The sequence below is a fragment of the Marmota monax genome, unplaced genomic scaffold (assembly GCF_021218885.2).
Source record: "Marmota monax isolate L192 unplaced genomic scaffold, Marmota_monax_Labrador192_F-V1.1 WCK01_AAM20220418_F8-fsc00199, whole genome shotgun sequence".
NCBI lineage: Eukaryota > Metazoa > Chordata > Mammalia > Rodentia > Sciuridae > Marmota > Marmota monax.
This window is the reverse complement of record NW_026694340.1, coordinates 2,505,483-2,525,611: the sequence shown is the minus strand read 5'-3', so window position 1 is coordinate 2,525,611 and position 20,129 is coordinate 2,505,483. Positions and strand designations below refer to the sequence as shown.

General features: G+C 47.8%; 1 long non-coding RNA gene and 1 pseudogene across 1 annotated transcript; one reads left to right on the top strand and one right to left on the bottom strand.

Annotated features, from left to right (window-relative positions):
- The window catches only part of LOC124109102 (glyceraldehyde-3-phosphate dehydrogenase-like), a 38,475-nt pseudogene that overhangs the window by 4,661 nt on the left and 13,685 nt on the right, over window positions 1–20,129 (top strand).
- Window positions 6,104–11,316, bottom strand: LOC124109104 (uncharacterized). The gene is made up of 2 exons (XR_006856872.2): window positions 10,982–11,316; window positions 6,104–6,480 (listed from the first exon to the last, which is right to left on the bottom strand). It is a non-coding gene; the product is annotated as an uncharacterized LOC124109104 (long non-coding RNA).

Here is a 20,129-nt window from a genome sequence, read left to right as displayed (position 1 = left end):
CTGTGTATATTTTGGAGAATTTGCTTATGGAATGTGAGAGAAAGACACTAAGGATGACTACAAGAGTTTGACCTTAAGCCCATGGAAGGATGGATTGCCATTGGCTAAGGCAGGGGAAACTGGAAGGAATAGGTTTTAGAGGAGGATAAGGAGCTCATTGTTGGACATACTGAGCTCGAGATGCCTGTTTGACATCAAGTGCAGCCATCCCACAGGGAGCTCAACATGGCAGCCTTAGTTTGGGGCAAGGTCTTGGCTGAAGATATTATTTAAGAATTATCAGCAGGTGGATGGTATTTAAAGCTACAGGAGATCATCCAAGTGTAGAAAGAGAAGGGACTCAAAGATGGCTGGAAGACAGAGAGGAATCAGCAAAGATGTCATCAAAAAAGAAGCATCTAGGGACTGGGATTGTGGCTCAGTAGTAGAGCACCCACCTAGCACATGTGAGGCGCTGGGTGTGAATATATAAAAAATCTCAGCACTACATGTGAATATATAAAAAATAAAGGTATTGTGTCCACCTGCAACTAAAAATAAATAAATAAAAAGCATCCAAAGAGATAGAATGCCCTGGAAGCCAAGGGAAGCAAGAGTTACAGGAGGAAAGAAAGCCCTACGTCCAAATCTGCGGGGAATCAAACATTAGGTTCAGAAACATGGAGGTCAATGGTGACCTTGATAAGAGCCATGTCAATGGAATGGTTCAAGCAAAACCTTGATTGGACTGGGTTCAAGAAAGAGTGGCAACATTTACAGTTGCTATCATGTGTTCCAGTATGCTACTAAAAATAAGATAGCCAGGGCTGGGGTTGTAGCTCAGTGGTGGAACACTTGCCTACCACGTATGAGGCACTGGATTCAATCCTCAGTACCTCATAAAAATAAATAAATAAAATAGAGGTATTTATTATGTCCATCTATAACTAATATATATATATTAAAGAAATAAGACACCCTTTGTATGTTTGTGAATATGTATAGAACAGTATAACCACGTAGCTGTAGAAATTCAGCTTAGACAACTTTTAGTGAGGATCTTTCTGTTCCTTAAGCATGGTAAGGGATGTTCTGAGAGAAATAAAGCACACTTGACTGCCTTCCGAGTCTATAAAATTTTGTTGACAAACGAAATGTACACAAAGCCATATATCTGGCTAAATACACATATCAGCCTGACTATTAGTTTTGCCAGTGTAACAGACAATATGACGAAAACTATGCATTCCAGAGTTAGACAGTCCTGGGTTTGCATCCTTCCTTGACCATTCAACAGCTTTATGACTTTTCATAGATCAGTTATCCTGTCTGTGCCTCATTTTTCTTCTCTGTTAACTGGGGATGAGTCATTTCCAAACTTCATTGTGCTGGGGAATGGTGATGCTCAGTAAAAATGTAGACTTCTAGACCTTATCCCCAAAGGCTCCCAGTGGGCAGGTCTCCGAGACCTGTTCTTGATGCCCTTACCCATGAACCACAGTTTGTGAAACACAGACAACATGACCACATGGTTTCAAGTACTGGCCTGGTACTCAGTAATTGCTTATTAGACAATAGCTGTTCTTCCAGGAGTCCTTAGTGGGAACAAACATCCTTTTAAAAATAACTTGCAGGGTTGGGGATGTGGCTCAAGCGGTAGTGAGCTCGCCTGGCATGTGTGCGGCCAGGGTTCGATCCTCAGCACCACATACAAACAAAGATGTTGTGTCTGCCGAAAACTAAAAAATAAATATTAAAAAATTTAAAAAAAATAAAAATAAAAATAACTTGCAATTTATATACAGAAGCAGAAGGTCCAGCATACCTTAAGAACTTTAATTGAAAAAATAGCATAAGAACTTTAATTGAAAAAAAGCATAAGATTTTGGTGTATACACACACACACACACACACGCATACACACAATGGAATACTACTCAGCATTAAAAGAGAATAAAATTATGGCATTTGCAGATAAATGGATGGAGTTGGAGACTATTATGCTAAGCAAAGTAAGCCAACCCCCCCAAAACCAAAGGCCAAATGTTTTCTTTGATAAGTGGATGCTGATCCATAATGGGGGGGGTGATGGGGAAAATGGAGGAACTTTGATTGGGCAAAGGGGAGGGAGGGAAGGGAAAGGGATGGGGGCAGGAAAGATGGCGGAATGAGATGGACACTATTACCCTAGGTACATGTGTGACTGCACATATGGTGTGATCATGTACAGAGAAATGAAAAGTTGTGCTGCAATTGTGTACAATGAATCAAAATGCATTCTGCTGTCATATGTATCTAATTAAAATAAATCAATAAAATTTAAAAATCACATCACCAGGGCTGAGGATGTGGCTCAAGCAGTAGCGCACTTGCCTGGCATGTGCTAGGCGCTGGGTTTGATCCTCAGCACCACATAAAAATAAAGATGTTGTATCCGCCGAAAACTAAAAAATAAATATTAAAAAATTCTCTCTCTCTCTCTCTTTAAAAAATAAAAATTAAAAAATCACATCACCTTATTCTAGTGTTATGTATAACTAATTAGAACAAATTTTAAAATAAAAATTAAAAATAGCCTAAGACTTGTTCAACATTCATGTGTTGAATATTTATTGAGTGCCTGCTATGTTCCAGGCAGTGTTCAAGGACTGGAGAGAGAAAATATCTGACTCAATAATCTGAGTCATGGAGGTAGGCAGAAGTCCCAGATGTAGTTATCCACACTCCCCAACAGCTTGCCTCTGTGCCAGGTGAGAAGTCCTCATTTGGGTTCCAGATCGATGTTCATTCACTTGCTGCTGGAGGCATTGCTTGTCCAATGATGACATGATGCATGCAGATCACCTGGGATCTTGTTCAAGTGCAGATTCTTGAAGTCTGGGGTGGAGCTTGAGAGTCTGCCTTTCTCAAAAGCTCCCAGATGCTGCTGATGCCGCTGATCCACAGGTCACACATGAAGTAGCATGAGTTCACAGGTTAGGAAACACCTGCCCTAACCTTATGGTTTCTAGAGAATTCCTGGGAACCTGAAGGAGTTGAGTCTGGGAAGACTTGCTGATTGATCAGATGCAGGCAAGTTTTGCTCACCCTTCCTTCTGGGTCCTCTGTTTCTAAAGTCCACTCTCTCCCCTCCCACCTGTAGTCAGTGCCTTTACGTGGCCTCCTCTGAAGAAGAGTGAACATTCATTCCATTGGTTGTTCAGTAAATATTTCCCGAGTGCTTACTCTGTGCCAAGGCCTGTACAAAACACATAATTTGGCATTGACGGGAGGACAGAACCCAGCAGCTCTTGCCTCTTGGGCTCCAAGAAAAAACTGCATGCAGCTGGGGCTTGGGAGAGAGGGACAAGCCACCCAGAGCTGTCTGTGGCTGAAGACATTGGCCTGGCAGGATCCAGACTTGGCTCTACCTGGAATGTACGATACTGCATGCCTGGGAGAGGTGCCCCTCAGAGCACTAGCCTTCCAGTTCAGAGATGGCACTGACCAGTCCCAGGAGATGTCTGCAGAATGTGCCAGCCAGGCCACCTGTCCCTTCTTAGACTCTCAGACTTAGCCTGTTGGCCACAGATGGCAGAAGGCAATGAAGATCCCTGGGGCCTGCAAACGCCTCCTCCAAAACTGGCAGCAGCCAGTAAGTCCAGCCAAGTCAGGGGCCTGCCCAACCAAGTCAAGTGTGACACACCCCACTCAGAGCTGAGGGGCCCAGCCCAATCCAAGAGCCACCAAGAACCAAAGGCACTGGCTCTAAGTCAAGTTGAGCAATGTAAACAAAACCCTTTCACCTTTCCCAGGGTTTATGAAAAATCAAAGCAAATCTAGTGCTGGGTAAAGCAGTCACCCTGCATGTGTGAGGCACTAGGTTTAACTCCCATTACTGCCAAAAAAAAGGCTACAAAGCAAATCTTCTCCCCATCTGACAGTCTTAAAAAGATTCTTTCCATGTATTTACTGGTGAACTCACAGTCACACTTGGGGTACCTTGGCCTTTCAAATAGCACATATACAAACAACCTACAGAAACAAAGCATCTATATATCAGGACAGATTTTCAGGTTCGAATTCTGCCTTTATGGGATGTAAGCCCATTTAGGAAGATAGGTCCTTAAGTATATGCAGGGTTACTAAAATAAAACAAGTTGTCTTAGGAGCCTGGGGGTTGAAATAGGTAAAAGATTTTTTTGAGGCAAGCTGTGGAGATGGACCTGCATGAAGATGAGTATTATTAGTTCATTTTTCATTACTATAACAAAATAGCTGATGCTTGGAAACTTTATAAAGAAAAGAGGTTTATTTAGCTCACAGTTCTGAAACTTTAAGGACATGGCACCAGAATTATTTCCGTTCTGGTGAGCACCAAATGGTGGATGGCATCTCGCTGACAGGAGAGCACACAAGAGGAAGAGATCACATCTTAAGACAGGAAGCAAAGTGGGCGTGGTGGCACACACCTGTAATCCTAGCTACTCAGGAGGCTGAGGCAGGAGGATGGAAAGTTCAAGGCCAGCTTGATCAACACAGTGAGACCCTGTCTCAAAATCAAATAAAAAGGACTGGGGATGTAGCTCAATAGTAGAGTGCTTGCCTAGCCTGTGTGAGGTCCTGGGTTTGATTCTCAGTACTGCAAAAAATAAACTAAATGAGGCAAGAAGCCAGAATGGGAGATCAGGATCAGTTTTTAATGACAATGCTCTTTCCAGAACTTTCTTCAGGGCACCAGCATTCCCTTCAGAGGACAAGACCCCCAATGGCCTGAGGACTTTCCACTAGGCCCTGCCTCTTTATTTCTTTTTCTACTTGTTTTCTTTATTTTTTCCCTCAGTACTAGGAATCAAGCCCAGAGCCTTGCATAGGCAAGGCAAGCACTCTCCACACCCCAGTCCTATGCCCCAGCTCTTTTTTTTTGGTACAGGGGATTGAACTCGGGGATACCGAGTAACTGAGGGGCCACATCCCCAGCCCTATTTTGTATTTTATTTAGAGACAGGGTCTCACTGAGTTGCTTAGCACCTCATTAGATTGCTGAGGCAATCTTCCTGCCTCAGCTTCCCAAACTGCTGGGATTACAGGCGTGTGCCACCAGCGCCCGACAATGCCCCAGCTCTTGAAGTTTTCATCACCTCCTACATTGCCACACTAGGAATCATACTTCCAACTCATGAATCCATAGGGAACAAGACACATCCAAATGATAGCAGGTGGTGATTTAGATGAGACAGGGATGGTGAAGGATGTTCCAGAGAGAGGGATGGTATCTTCCTGGTTCACCTCAATGCAGTTGGGTACAGTGTAGGATGCTTCTCCGCAGGAGGGAACTTCCCTCTGTCCAGGAAAATCTACTAGGAGCTGCCTGAGGTGAAGGTAACCTGAAGGTACAGGCATCTGCCTGTAGGTGCCCCAGGTTGCAAGGAGGAGATGAGACTGTGCAAGTCAACTTCCAGCAATCTCCTCCCAGGAGATCTTCTAATGTGGGCACAAAGAGATCCCTGTTTAAAAATAGTGTTATAGGGTCTGGGGATGGGCTCAAGAGGTAGCACGCTCGCCTGGCATGCATGCGGCCCGGGTTCGATCCTCAGCACCACATACAAAGATGTTGTGTCTGCCGAAAACTAAAACATAAATACTAAAAAATTCTCTCTCTCTCTCTCTCTCTCTCTTTAAAAAATAAAAATAAAAATGGTATTATAGCATTCTTTATAACAGTGAGACCCTGGGAGCAGCTGAGTGTCCATTACTAGAGGACTAACTAAATAAAGCACAATGCAAACAGGACAAGGATGCAGAGGAGGGAGTGGCAATGTGTGGACACACACAATATGTGGAAAGAGTCCCAAGGAAAGCATAAATGACAAGCAAGTTGCAAGGTACTAGGTACCATGTGGTGTCATTTGCAATAAACAACAACAACAAAACCAATCACAACAAAAACCCCTACAAAATGAACCCCCCCACACTTTTGGTTCCGTGGATAAAACTTCTACTTGCTAAGCAGGCCCTCTGCTACTGAGCCACCCCTACCCCAGCCCCGAAGTGTGCATTTTTATCTGAAGACCTGCAGAAACACATACATATGTGTAATTTGGTCTTGGTGCGGGGAAAGAATCTGCAAAAAGACACATCAAAATGATGCTTGTTGCTTGTATTGGAATGTAAGGGGTGGGAGAGGAGTCGATCCTGTGGTTGTTGCAGGACACCCAAGAAGCCCTCTGCTTTTGGGTGCTTCTGGTTGCTCTACAGATGCTTAAAATCTTCCAGGGACAGAAGCATTGTTGGGAGGCACCATGCTCTTGGAAAGCTGTCTTGGGGCTAGTACTAGTGCTGTCCCTTGTGTAGCCCAGGGCCTGTTGGCTCCAGGGTCAGGGTCTCTCTGAGTTGTTCCAGCTGGACCAGCCTCAGACCCTAACTACATTCCAGAGCCTTCTCATGAACTTGAGCTCCAGCAAGTGCATAGAAAATCCGTACTTCCCTTTGACTTGGGTAGACTGGGCTAGGGCTGGGAACCTGTGTAGAAAGAAGAAAAAGTATATATATAACAGCAGAATGTTTTGACGTTATACATAGAGTGTAACTTCCCATTTTTGTGGTTGTACATGATGTGGAGTTACACGGGTCATGTATTCATATATGAACATAGGAAAGTTATGTCCGATTCATTCTACTGTCTTTCCTATTCCCATTCTCTCTCCCTTCCCTTCATTCCCCTTTGTCTAATCCAATAAACCTCTATTCCCCCTCCCCACATTGCATATTAGCATTTGCATATCGGAGAGAACATTCAGCCTTTGCTTTTTTGAGATTGGCTTATTTCATTTAGCATGATAGTCTCCAGTTCTGTCCATTATGGCAAATGCCATAATTCCATTCTTCTTTATGGCCTAGAAATATTCCACGGTGTATATATACTATATTTTCTTTATCCATTCATCTGTTGGAGGTCACCTAGGTTGGTTCCATAGCTTAGCTATTATGAACTGAGCAGGGAAGAGGAGATCCCTTCTTCGGTAGGTAGAGTTCCATTTTTTCCCAACACATTTAGCTTGAAAGTACCTGGCCCAGACTGCTCCTGAGGCCGCAAAGGTAGGGATAATTCATTACCTGGTGGACCCCAAGTGGTTAATGAGAACCCCTAAGTGGGTTTTGTGGGCTGGCTATAAGGGAAAGATAGATTGCATGAAGCCAGGGCTTGGGCTCTAGGATTTCATTGGCTTGCGTTGTGCTAAGGTTCGTATCTGTGCTGCTCTGGGCCCAACCCCTGGCTGGCTTCAGGCTTCAGAGATATGTTAAATGAGGTCCCTGCAGGAGGAAACCACAGGATTTCAGAGGGGCAGACACTGGGTTTGAACAGGGTCAAGCATGTGGCTGAGAATCAAGGTTCATCACGGGGCCAGGGGCTGTAGGACCTGCTGGCCCTGATGTGCCTCCCCCAGTTAAGCCTTCATTAATGGTGTCTTGGCCTTGATAGCCTTCCACTGTGGGAAGTGCTCCAGGGAGCAAGGTGGTAGCCTTGGGATCCTTCTTCAGCCTTGAGTAAGGAAGTTGTTCCCCCCAAGGGCCTTGGAGAAAGTGACTTGTGAAGCTGGGGTGGCCCTGGGCGCTATGACTACCGGATGTCCAGGACTTGCAGCCTAGCAGATGGCGAGCCCCTCCAAATGTGCTTGCTCTCCAGCGGTGGCCCAGGGGAGAGCCCTGGACAGGAGCTGTCACTCAATGCCAGAGCCACAAATATGCTTAGAAACAAGGGAATTCTTGTTGAGCAGATCCCCGTGAGGCCAGCTCCAGGCAGATTATCTGGCTGACACAGTTCCTCCAGGCAAGTTCCACGGAAAGAAGAACCCTGGCATCCGGGCTGGGAAGACCAGTTCCAGGGTAAGGTAGAGAGGACTGTGTTGGGTCATGGGAGATGGCCTGGAGAGCATCTGTAGTTCCCCTACTTATCCTGAGTTCAAGGAAAGGCCAGATGTTCCTGAGTGTCCAGCCCTCAGACCAGCCAGGCCTGGAGGGCATGTGTTCAGAGAAGCAGGCTTGTCGTACCTGTAATTCCAGCTACTTGGGAGGCTGAGACTGGAGGACTGACAGTTCAAGGCCAGCCTAGGTAACTCAGTGGGACCCTGTCTCCAAATTTAAGAAATAATAAAAAGGCTGGGAGGGGCTGGGGTTGTGGCTCAGCCTTAGAGCTGAGTGTGCGAGGCCCTGGGTTAGATCCTCAGCACCACATAAAAATAAATAAAAAAAATAAAGATATTGACAACTACAACTAGAAAATAAATACTTTAAAAAAAAAAAGGCTGGGGATGTAGCTCAGTGGTAGAGTGCCCCTGGTTCAATCCCCAGTATTACAACAATAAAAATAAAAATAAAGAAGAAGCAGGCTCTAACCTTGCCCTGGAAGACCTGGCTGCCCAGGGGGGAGGAGACATTCTTAGACTGGGAACCAGATGAAGCAGGACATGAGCTGGCGCTGAAGTGTCTGCTCAGGCCCCTTTGTGTGAGCAGAGGGGAGAAGAAAGCCAGGAAGGAACTGCTGGTGTGGTAGCTGGAGAAAGAGGAGGCACGTTCGTGTGTATTTGTGTGTAGCCACGTGGGCGTGTTGTGTGCCTGCGTGTGCCTGAGTGTGCCCGCACATGCCTGAGGCCACATCTCTGGAGTTCCCATCTCCTGCACTATTTGCCCAGACAACCTAAAAATAGTTTCCACTTAACTTTAGGACTTGTTATTTGATGTACAAGATGCTTGCCCAGCAGATACACTTTTCTACCCACATTTTATCTAAGATCAACATCAAGTAAAATGAGTCTGCATTATTTATGCATGCACAGTATGGCTAGCGAGCACAAGGCAGAGGACAGCCACCTAGGTTGGTGGGAGTCCACAGAGGACGAGCCCTGTGTGGATGACAAAATTGGACAGTGTGCATGGATTGATGATGATGGCATGACAGTGACAAAGATATAATGGAAAAGGACCCTGTATGGCTACTGGGGTGTCTGCCCCTTATTGCATCCACAGAGAACATAGCAAGCCCTCAGTGAATATTTACTGACTTTATTTGTTGGGAAAGAAAGTCCACGTTTGTGACAAGTGAGCAGATATGACTTAGATGATTGGAAATTCATCATGGACAGAAGACAACTAAATGATAAGTTGGATTTAAAAGTCAGCTTATCGAGGGCTGGGGATGTAGCTCAGTGGTAGAGCTGTTGCCTAGCCAGCGTGAAGCCTGGGTTCCATCCCCAGTACCACACAGACACACACACACACACACACAGGGTACTAGGTAGATGGCTGAAGGGTGATAATGCAGTTCTCAGATAGAAAGATCAAAGCATGGAGGAATGATTGATAAATAACCTGTTAATATTTGATAAAGGGACAGGAAAAGAGATATATATTGTGGCCTGGTGACAGGTCAATAGATACACATTCAGTTCCAAGTAGGTAGGTAGGTAGGTGGGTGGGTAGATAGATAAACAGAAATGGAGAACAGGAGAGACAGATAAGAGGATGAGAGAGAGATAGTATGGTAGGCAGAATATGGCCTGCCCTTGGGATGTCTGTTTGTTCCCCAGGACCTGTGAGTATGTTACTTTACATGGCAAAAGTTACTTTGCAGATATGATTAAGCTAAGGATCTCGATGGGGAGAGTGTCTCCTGGATGATCCAGGTGGGCCCCATCGAATCTCAGGTCTTATCACTGACCTCTCTCTTTCACTCTGCTCCAGGCTCCCCTGTGTTCTTTTTAGTTCTCAATCATGTCAAGCTCATTCCTACCTCAGGGACTTGGTACTTGCTGTTTCTCCTCTCGGGTCCCTTTTATCACTCAGATCTCAGTTTCAAACGAGCGTGGCCTCCCCATATCCAGATTTTTGTCCTGAAGCCTTGAGTACACTCTGTTCCTAGGGACTGGGTTAGGGCAACAGGATGTCCAGGCTCCTGGCTGAGCTGGCTGGCACCATCCCCAGCACAAGTCCCGCCCAAGGTTGCGGGATGGAGCAGTGTGCATGAGTCATCTGGGCCACAGACACAGTCCCCTTGTTGGAGGGACCTGAGCAGTTACGTTGTGGCTGACTCCAGGGGCCAATGGCCCGATTGAAAGGAAAGGTTAGGAATTTCCCCAAGTTCTTCAGAATCACAAGGAGCCAGGAGGGATCTGGAGAGTGGAGGAGCTGGCAGTGGCCCGTATGGATGATGCTGTGATCTCTGAGGACTGCCAAGTCCCCAGCCTAAGCTAGGTCAGGCTCACAGGGGCTCATCATTCCTGGGCAGAGCCTTCATCCATCTCCCATTTAAGGAGCACCTACTATGTGTCAGGCATCAAGCTACAGCTCAGGCCCTACCTTCAAGGAGCCTGCAGTCTAGTCTGGAGACAGGCTGGCAGGAAACCTTACAGATCTACTGCAGAAGGAAGGGCTCAGAGTTGGGGCACACAGAGGTGGGTGCATGGAACAGGTGATGGAAAGTAAGAGACTAGAGGATGAGCTCGAGGGGTGTGGTCATTCCAGGCAGCAGAACCAGCCCGGGTGTGTTAGTGTCCCAGGACTGCTGTTAATAAAGTCCCACCGACAGGATGACTTAAAACTTCAGAATTTTATTCTCCAGTTCTGATGACTGAAAGTCTGAAATTGGGATAAATAAGAAAATAAATTTGGAAATGCTCCCTGCAAAGGGTTGAGAGAGGATCCTTCCTGGCCTCTTCCAGATTCTGGTAGTCATAGCCCTCAACTAATTCCACATGTACCAGCCCTGCCAGGCTTCTCACCTGTGCCTGGATGTCCCCATGACAGGGTCCACAGCACCTTAAAGGCAAAGCCATTAAACATAAACAGCCCTGACTGTTGCACAATCCTGCTCCAGCCCAGTCACGCTGAATCCTGCCGGAGCTCTCTTCTGCCACTGAGAACCCTGTGGCCCCACCTGTGACCAGGGATGCCTCGGAATGCAACCCACCTGAGGCCACGTGGGGGACCTGCAAATAAATGTGACCCAACCCTCTCCTTAACCCACCTGTCAGGTGCCAGAAACTCCATGATTAGCAAGTCTGACAGCATCTGATAAGGACAAATGAATGCCCTTGGGGGAGGAAAGTAGCAGGGCAGAGACTTGCTTCAGGCCTGCAGTAGCCTGGTGACATCTCACTCAAATCCTACAGGAGATTTGTCCCCCAGATGCAGGAGCAGCTGTTCTGGGAAGCTGTATCCAGAGGTAGCAGGCTGCAGGGTGAGGGGAAGCTGAGGCAGCCCGGCCAGCAGGCAGGGAGGTTCCCAGGCCCCTCAGTGGGCTCTGCGCTCAGCCTCTTCCTCTCTCCCTCCTGCTCCCGAGTGCCCTGCACCTCCCTGGCTGAGAACCACCCCTTCACACACTCCCAGTGGCTGGGCTGTTGGTGGCCTTTGGACTGTGGAGGCCCCACACCCAGGCTGGCACTCCCCAGTATACAGGCGGGCACAGTCCTGCAGGGTCCTCAACTGGCCAGTCCTGTTCTGCCCTCTCTCCTAGGGGAGGAGCTGGGGGCTGGGCCAGCTGAAGCCAGGGGGCAGGGAAGAGGGCAGGGCCCGGACCTGCCCGCAGCCCGGTTCCTCCACTTGTCCTCCTGTGCCCATGAGTGTGTACTCTGGGCCGAAGCCCTGGTTGGCTCCTTCTTTCCTTCAGAGGGCCTGGAGGGCGCACGGGGAGATGTGCTCCCCACCAGACCCCAGGGGCTCGAAAAGACTGATTTAGGAGGGCGAGCCAGCCATGTCTAATAAAGAACTATTTCGGGTTTGCAATAATCAAGTCTAGCCCAGGGCTGCCCAAAATAGCCAGATAATGGAAGCCAAATGTCTGCGAGATGATTTGGCTCCAGAGGCCTAGCAGTTCAGGGCAGTCCCGAGGGGGGTGTCAGGAGGCTAGCCTTAGTCCCCGCTCCCAAATTCCAGGCCCCCTTCTCATCCCAAGGCATTGTCCAGGAGTGCCCCTAGTAGGTCCTCAAGCTAATGAAGCCCCTGGAGCCCCATCCTTATCAATACTAGTCAGTGCCCATGAAGCAGACAGAAACAAAAGGCTTCTTAGATTAAGGGCTTCTTGGGGGGATTTTATGGTGCCCCGGAGAGGGTAAGGAATGTGCCACCTTTGAATCTACTGCTCCCAGGGGAGAAGACACCTCTAGGTCTGGACTGATCTCATGCTGGGATCCAGTTCCTGGCCTGGGGCACCTAGATTGGCCTCTTTCCCTGGAATGGTCTGCCAGCTTTGTTCCTGAAGACAGCAAGCTGGGGCTTGTCCCCATGCCTAGAAGCCCACTGAAACAGACCCTGCCAGTGGCCCTATTGGCTCTGGTCCAATGGGGCTTGGTCCTCTGCTCAGGCTGGTCAAACCCTCATGAGCCCTCATTGTCTCCTAACTCACAGGGGAGGAGGGAGACCACAGAGTGTGCAGCGTAGGGCTTGTGGTCCACCGTCTGAGCCTGAGCATGGCACCCATACTGAGTGGATAGGGACCTATCCACGCCTATCCATGGCGCACCCTTGGAGAAGCAGGGCCAGCGCTTTTGCTCAGAAAGGAAATGTTCAGTTATTCTTTGTAGCAGAATTCTGCTAGGTGTCCCAATTCCTCATCAGGCCTTGGGAGGTCATCCGAGAGTCTGCTGAACATGATCCTGCTTGTCTGGGGGTACAGTCACCAAGTCCAGCAGATCCCAGATTTCTTACTGTTCTTAGTTGTCTTGTGCAACTACATCCTACACTTGAATTCTCTAGGAAACTCATCCTCCTCCTGATACCTGTGGGCTTTCTGAGTCCCTACCTCCCAAAGATGCAGCCTAACATAGGGATTAATTAGAACTGCACTACTGGGTAGCTGTGCACCCTTGGACAACATACTTAACCTCTCTGAGACTCATCTTAATTATAATATAGAAATAATGATAATCCATTTATTTGTCTGCTTGCTTGCTTGCTTATTTATTTATTAGTTGGTCCTGGGATTGAACCCAGGGTCACTCTACCACTGAGCCACTCAGTGAGACCCTGTCTCAAAATAAAATACAAAATAGGGCTGGGGATGTGGCTCAGCGGGCGAGTGCCCCTGAGTTCAATCCCTGGTACCACCCCCTCAAAAAAAGATCAAGTAAGACCACCCAGGGGCTAGGCACCTAGGAAGTGATTAATAAACACAGGAGGCATGATTATTATTGATATCTGTGGGTAACCGTCTTTTATCTGGTCCTTCTTTTCTGTCCCTCTTCTGCATTCCCCTAAATCCAGACTTCTCAGTCTGCACTTGGGTAGTTGTCAGATCCTGTTCCCAGGCAAGCAAAAGATGGAGTGTGCATCTGAGCACCCCCTGTGCCTGCTAAAGCTGAGTCCTCCAGAACCCACAGCACTCTCACTTTGGTCACCACTTACGCTTTTAATTCTAGGGGATTTCAAGAATCAGCATTTCTCAAAGCCAGGAAACAGAGAGGCAAGGGAGTCACCGAAAGCCACACAGTGAGTAGAGACCAAAGCTGGGTGGAAGTCCAGATCAACCTGCCATTCTCCCACCTCACTCAACAGCTCTCATTTCTTAAGTAGCCTTACTCTGGAGCTTTCCTGTTCAGAGAGGGAGCAACAGAGTAAGCAGCCAGCCCTGTGGGCCTGGAGCCCTAAGCTCCCCAGGCAGACCCACAGGCTGCCTGAGTCGTTACTGGCGTTGATGATTCAACTTCCTGCCTTTTGAGAGCGCCCAGACCACAGATTTTTTTTTTTTTTTTCTTAGAGGATTGGAGGATGGGCCACCTCCCTGTGGAGGGCTGGCCACAGTGGCACGAGGCCCTAAGGCGACTGGCAAGGACTAAGCAGACCCTAGGGGCCACACGAAGGCCCTGGCTGGCTGCTTCCTGAATCCTGTCTCTTTCTGGGGTAACCATAACCATGGAAGGTGACCAACTACCCTGGTTTACTTGGGACTGTCCCGTTTTTAGCACCCCAAGTCCTGAATCCTAGGAAACCCTCAATCGGGCAAACCAGGACTGTTGGCCACTCTATCACCACCTGTGTGATAGGACATAACTTTCTGCCTCAGTGATTCTGGGGAGTCCCAGCCCCAGGACAGCACATTCCAGAAGAGGGAATTGGCAAACTGTGGCCCAAAGGCCAGATCTGGCCTGTTGCCTGTTTTTGTACAGCCCGTGAGCTAAGAATAGATTTTACATTTTTAATGGTTGAAAACAAACCTAAAGAAGAATAATACTTCATGACATGTAAAAATTACATGAAATGCAAATTTCAGCATGCATACATAAAGGCACACGGCCATGCCCGTGCATTTACAGACTGTCTCTGGCTGCTTCCAGGCTCCAGGGCAGAGCTGGGTGCCTGTGACACAGACCTCAGGCACCTATTGACTGAAAGCCAACAAGGTTTACTAACTAGCCTTTTACAGAAACAGTTTGTGAACTCCTGTGCTAGAAGCAGGCAGAGGCTGAGTGTGAGTGGGCAGTGATGCTCTTCTGAGGAAACTCAGAACGGGAGAAGGAGGCAGAGATCAGAGGAGTGGGCGTGACAGCACAGCACTAAGTCAAGGTTCAGCACATTACCTGTGAGGCAGGGACCAACTCCAACCTCTTCCTTCTAAGACTCAGTTTGCCTGTCTGGTCAATGGGGTAAAGGGTGGTAGGGAGGCACTTCTTTTCTTTGGTCCACTGCCTTGTCTTCTAAGCTGAGATCATCCTCTTCTCCAATACTTGGTTGCACACCAGAGACTACTGTGTGACCTAGGGCAGGTCCTGCCCTCTCTGGGCCCAACCTGAGGTGTCTCCAGTCCACACAGTGGATTCTTCTCTGGCATTAAGGTGGACCCAGGTCCTGCCCCCAGCACTGGAAACTCCATCCCATGCAGACTTTTAATAATGATCCAGAAGCGCCTACTATGTGCAGGGCACTCTTAGGCCTTTTCCACATGGGGTGGGGAGCTTGCCCCTGACAAAAGGTGCCCGGGGCAGGGCACATTACTCCAGCGGCCCCCCTCCCCCACTTAGGTGAACATCACTGGAAACTGGCCAAATGCTCAGCCTTGCCCTGAGTCGTGCTGAGCCAGCAGGGACTTGGCAATCTGGAAGGCTTCAAGCGATGGAGAACTGTCAATGCCAGCTCTGAAGTGGGCTCAGCGCCTCTGCCCACCCCTGCCCTAGTCCTATAATAAAATAAACTCTCCTTTGTCTTCCAGAGGGCTTAGGAAGGGGTTTATCTTGAGCAGCACAATTCTTGGAAGGCCTGTGGGGAACTGACCTCAACTTGGCCTTGACAGTGGTCTGAATGGTCTGCTCAGGCAAGGACGAGGCCAGCCTTCTGCAGGCCTCCTCTCTGCCCTCTGACATCCTCAACTCCCTCTTGGGAACAGTCACTCACTAGGCCACCTCCCTCTTTTCCTGTGTCTCTACAGCTCTGGTTGCTGGCATTAGATGTGAGAACTTTGGAGAACCCAAGTAACTAAGGAACAGCAGAACTCACCACTGAAAGAGGTGGCCCATTTCCTGGCTCTCCCTGGAGTTCCTGCATGGGGTAGGTTAGGTCAGAGGGATAACTTGTTTTTCTTTTCTTTTTTTCCATACTGGGTATTGAACCCAGGGCCTTGTGCATGTTAGGCAAGCGCTGTACCAGTGAGCTACATCCCTAGCTCTGTGCTGGAGGTTGTTTTGTCTATCTATCTATCTATCTATATTTCTGGAGATTGAACCCCGTACCTTGCACATAACTAGCAAGTTCTCTATAACTGAGCTATACCACCAGTCATTTTTAAAAATTTTTAATTTTGAGACAGGATCTTGCTAAATTGCCCAGCCTGGCCTTGAACTTGTGATCCTCTTGCCTCAGCCTCCTGAGTAGCTAAGATTACACGCATGTGCTGCATGCCCAGTGCAGACTTATTTATTTATTTTGGTGGTGCTGGGGATACAACTCAGGACTTTGTGCATGCTAGGAAATGCTCTATCTCTGAGCCCCCAGCCCCTATTTTTTTTAAGTAAACTTTTCACTGAAGTATCATATATATGCAGAAAAGTGCACAAATCCTAAATGTACATTCCTTTGATCACATTTGGGTGACCAGAAACAGAGCATCCCCAGCCCCCAAAGTCCTCTGTCCCCTCTCCAAGTCACTGTCTTAGGAGTAACCAACATCATGCCTCTGACACTATAGATTAGTTTTGCCTGTTTTTTGAACCTTATGTCAATGGAATCTTATAGTATGGACTATTTTTATGCCTGGCTTCTCTTGCTGAATGAAATTCACTCATGTTGTTGAGGATAAAATACTTTGCTTGGTCTCATTGCTATATTCCATTTTATGACTATACCACAATTTATTTATTCATTCCACTGGTGATGGAAATTTGGGTTGCTTCCAGCTTTGGCTATTACAACTTGTACATGTCTTTTGGGATATGCATGTGTGCCTCTCTGCTGGGAATGCATATTTAAGAGTGGAATTGTGGAGCCATAGGACATGCCTATGTTTAGCTTTAGAGGTTATGGCTGAGCAGTTTTCAAATGATTTTACCTGGGGTTAATATTTTTTTTAAAAAACATAGTCTGAAATTTCTGGTGATATTTCTAGAATTCCCTATATTGGTGGGGAAAGGCAACATCACAACCTCATTTCTCATGCTGCAAATACTTGCTAGGCAAACTACCAAAAGTGGTTTGGAAATGCTAAACCCTGAAGCCTCTGGTGGGATCCCATCCTTACCCTGCTCAACAGCTCTGCTGAGCTCAGGCTAGTTGGAGGTGCTTGGGGCCTGCAAAGCACATGCACTACTGGACCTTCAGCCTTCTATTATCCCTCTTCAGGCATCAGTGGAGCCTCTAATATCAGAACTCAAATCAGAACATGTGTTTTGACAATTGGACAGAATTTTTTGGAGAGGGTACTAGGGATTGAACCCAGGGGTACTCTACCCCTGAGCTATTTCCCCAGCCATTTTTTTTATGTTTTTATTTGGAAACAGGCATTTATTAAATTGCCTAGGCTGGCCTTGACCTTGAAATCCTCCTGCCTCAGCTTTTGAAATTGCTGGGATTCCGAGTGCCACAGCTCCTGGCTAACATTCATATCTTACTTGATTCTGTTTTCCCTCTTGGCTACCCAGAACCTGAGCCCTCTTCCTGTGATGGGAAGTTCCCCTCATTATGAGGCGGAGCCCACTTCCCACCACAGAGGCCTGTGGCTTTTCCCACCCTCCCAGTGGCTGGGCAAGGGCACCTGATCTAGGCTCTGACAGCAAACATGCAGGCTCCAGTCTGACCACCGAAAAGCAAGGACCACAGAATTCTCTGTACTATGGATGCAGCAGGCTGGCACTCTCAGGGTGATGGAGATGGCAGCACTGGAGGATGTGGGAGGGGTGCCCACTGCCTTGGCTGCAGAGTCCGCATGGTGGTGGCTTTGACGATTATGGCAGTAAGGCCTTGACTATGTTAGTTCTGTAGTGTGTGATTTGGGGCCTTGTTTCTGGCTGCCTAGCCTCTGGGAAAGCTACTCTGCCCAGAGATCTTCTGAGCTGCCTAATCATCTTATTATTTTCCTGCTTAATCCAATGTAGCCAATTTATTACTTAAGAGTCATTTTCAGGGCTGGGGATATAGGTCAGTGGTAGAGAACTTGCTTAGCATGCATGAGGCCCTGGGTTCCAGCACTGAAAGAGAGAGAGAGAGGGGGTGGTGGGGAGACAGAGAGAGAGAAAACGAATGAATGAATCATTTTCTTTTACTTGCAATTAGGAACCCTGACTGTGATAATTCTTGAGGCAGGACAATTGGATAATACCTCCCTTTTTTTTTCAGTTGGATAGACTGAGGCTTAGAGACCTGTCCTTGTTTATGCAATGTAATAGTTTTTGAGTTGAGACCAGAATTCAGGATGACCCACAACTGGAAGGTGGGAGCCCCCAAAGAAAGAACAATCTCAGAAGTAGAGATGCTCCACCAGGTAACAAGCTCCCTTCCTACTGGCGGCATGTCATCAGATCTGGGGGACTTCAGCAGGGAGGCCATGCAGGGCAACTCCAGGTTTCTTCCCCTTCATGGATCTTTCACCCAACCTGGATTTACTCTTGTGAAAACAGAGTATGTTAAGATGAACACAGCTCCTGGTGCTGCAATCTCTAGTCCCCACAGTCTCTTTACCAACAGGCTTGTCCCTGGTCCATGACTCAACTGCTGCTAGTGCTTTGTCCCAGGGCAAAGTCATGGCATTTATTGGCCTCCGTCACTTTAATGAAAAAGCCCCTACACCAAACAAATACAAGCACAGACATTTGCAACTAATTATGGTATTGCTGATCAGTCAACTTTCATTGCAAATTGCATGTTGAAATTGATAGTGTGCAAGTCATGAATAAACTAGTTGTCTGGGAAAGTGACACGGGCACACAGGACTAGATTAATAATTCAATTTAGACACTGCCAGATAATCTGAAGATAAGGAAAAAGCAGATTAGCATTGCCCCAAGATTGCTCATGTACCCAGGTACCTCTTGCCAATGTGCCTGACTTCTGAGGGAAGCAGATCCAACATTAGGATCCTCCCACTTTGGGAGACCGCAGGGCATTCAGTATTCCAGGCTTTAATTCTTGGTTTGTAAAATTGCAGCTTTGAGTGGTTTCAGGAGAGGAAGACAGCCCAGTTGCCATCCACTGCTGCGAAGCCCACTCAGGAGGCTTCTTGGAGGATAGATACCTCCTTCTGTGGCAAGCAGCACTCTGGGGCTCACATCTGTGGGTCCCAGGATGCAGGGGACACAACCCACCTTGAAAAAGCAAGATGGATTCCCTCCAGAAGAGGAGCCAGAGAGGTCAGCCATACAAAGCTCCCCACTTGGCCTTTCTCCTGTAGGGTCCAGAGGAGATGATCCCAGCATGGCATGGAAGCCACAACATAGATGGGCAAAGTCCTTGGGGTTGTTACATCAGCAGTGTCCTCCTAGAATGTGTCATTATGTCCCAGTACCTGGGGAGAAAAGCAGGAAGGAAATATAACAAGCAAAGAATGCAAGGTCAAGGGGCAGGCACTTGTATACCTGTGAGTTGTGGAGATGCAGTCACAGTGGCCCTGGCGCTTGGCCAGGAGTGCTGCACGTGAGGCAGCCTAAGGCAGAGAGCTCCATCAACCAGCCCACCATGTTCACTGAACCACTGCCTCTGCTCCAGGGGGCACACAGGAAAGGTCTCAATTTTCATACTCTTATTTTTCGGTCCTGGGGATTAAACCAAGAGGCACTTGACCACTGAGTTACATCCACAATACTTTGTGTGTGTGTGTGTGTGTGTGTGTATGTAGTGCTGGGAATTGAACCCAGGGCCTCGTGCATGCGAGGCAAGCCCTCTACCAACTGAGCTCTATCCCCAGCCCCATCCTCAGTATTTTTTATTTTTTATTTTGAGACAGGATATTGCCAAGTTACCCAAGCTGGACTCAAACTTTAGATCCTCCTGCCTTAGCCTCCTGAGAGGCTGAGATTACAGGTCTATACTGCTGCTCCTTGACTTCGTCCTCTAGATTGAGAGTCAAAACTCAAGCACCTACAGGAAAGCAGGCCAGTTGTGCACTGGGGAGAACTGGCAAGCTGAGCTTGGTTGGAAGTGGGTGGCCATGATTCAGCTTCAGGAGATTGCCTAGAAACAATAGGAGATGGAATCCAGAAGAAGGTTCAGGCCAGGGATATAAATTTGGAAGTCATCTGCAACAGAATGGTGTTTAAAGCCAGGTCCCTGGAGGAGATTATGAAGGGAGGAGAGTAGACTAAGATGAGAACAGACCCTTGGAGGGGAGCACCCATCAGCAGAAGACAGAGGGAAGGGGCAACTTTAGAGGGAGGAAGGGTGGCTGAGAGTCTGACACCAAGGAGGGAGAGGTGAACTCTTACCTGCTACAGAGGTGCAAGGAAGGCCAGGCCCAGAGATTGGCCACTGGACTTGAGGACATGGAGAGGGAGTCCTTGGCAAAGGCAGTTTTGGGGTAGCAGTGGGGGGCGGATTCCTGATGGGAGCCGCAGGGATAAAGGAAGGGAGGAGAAGGCTTGAAGGTTAAAGAAGGGCCAATTCCTTCTAGTAATTATGCCACAAAGGGGAGCGGAGACAGGGGTGAGGAGGATATAAGGTCATGAGGAAGTTTTTCTTTAAGAGAGAAAAATCACAGCCTT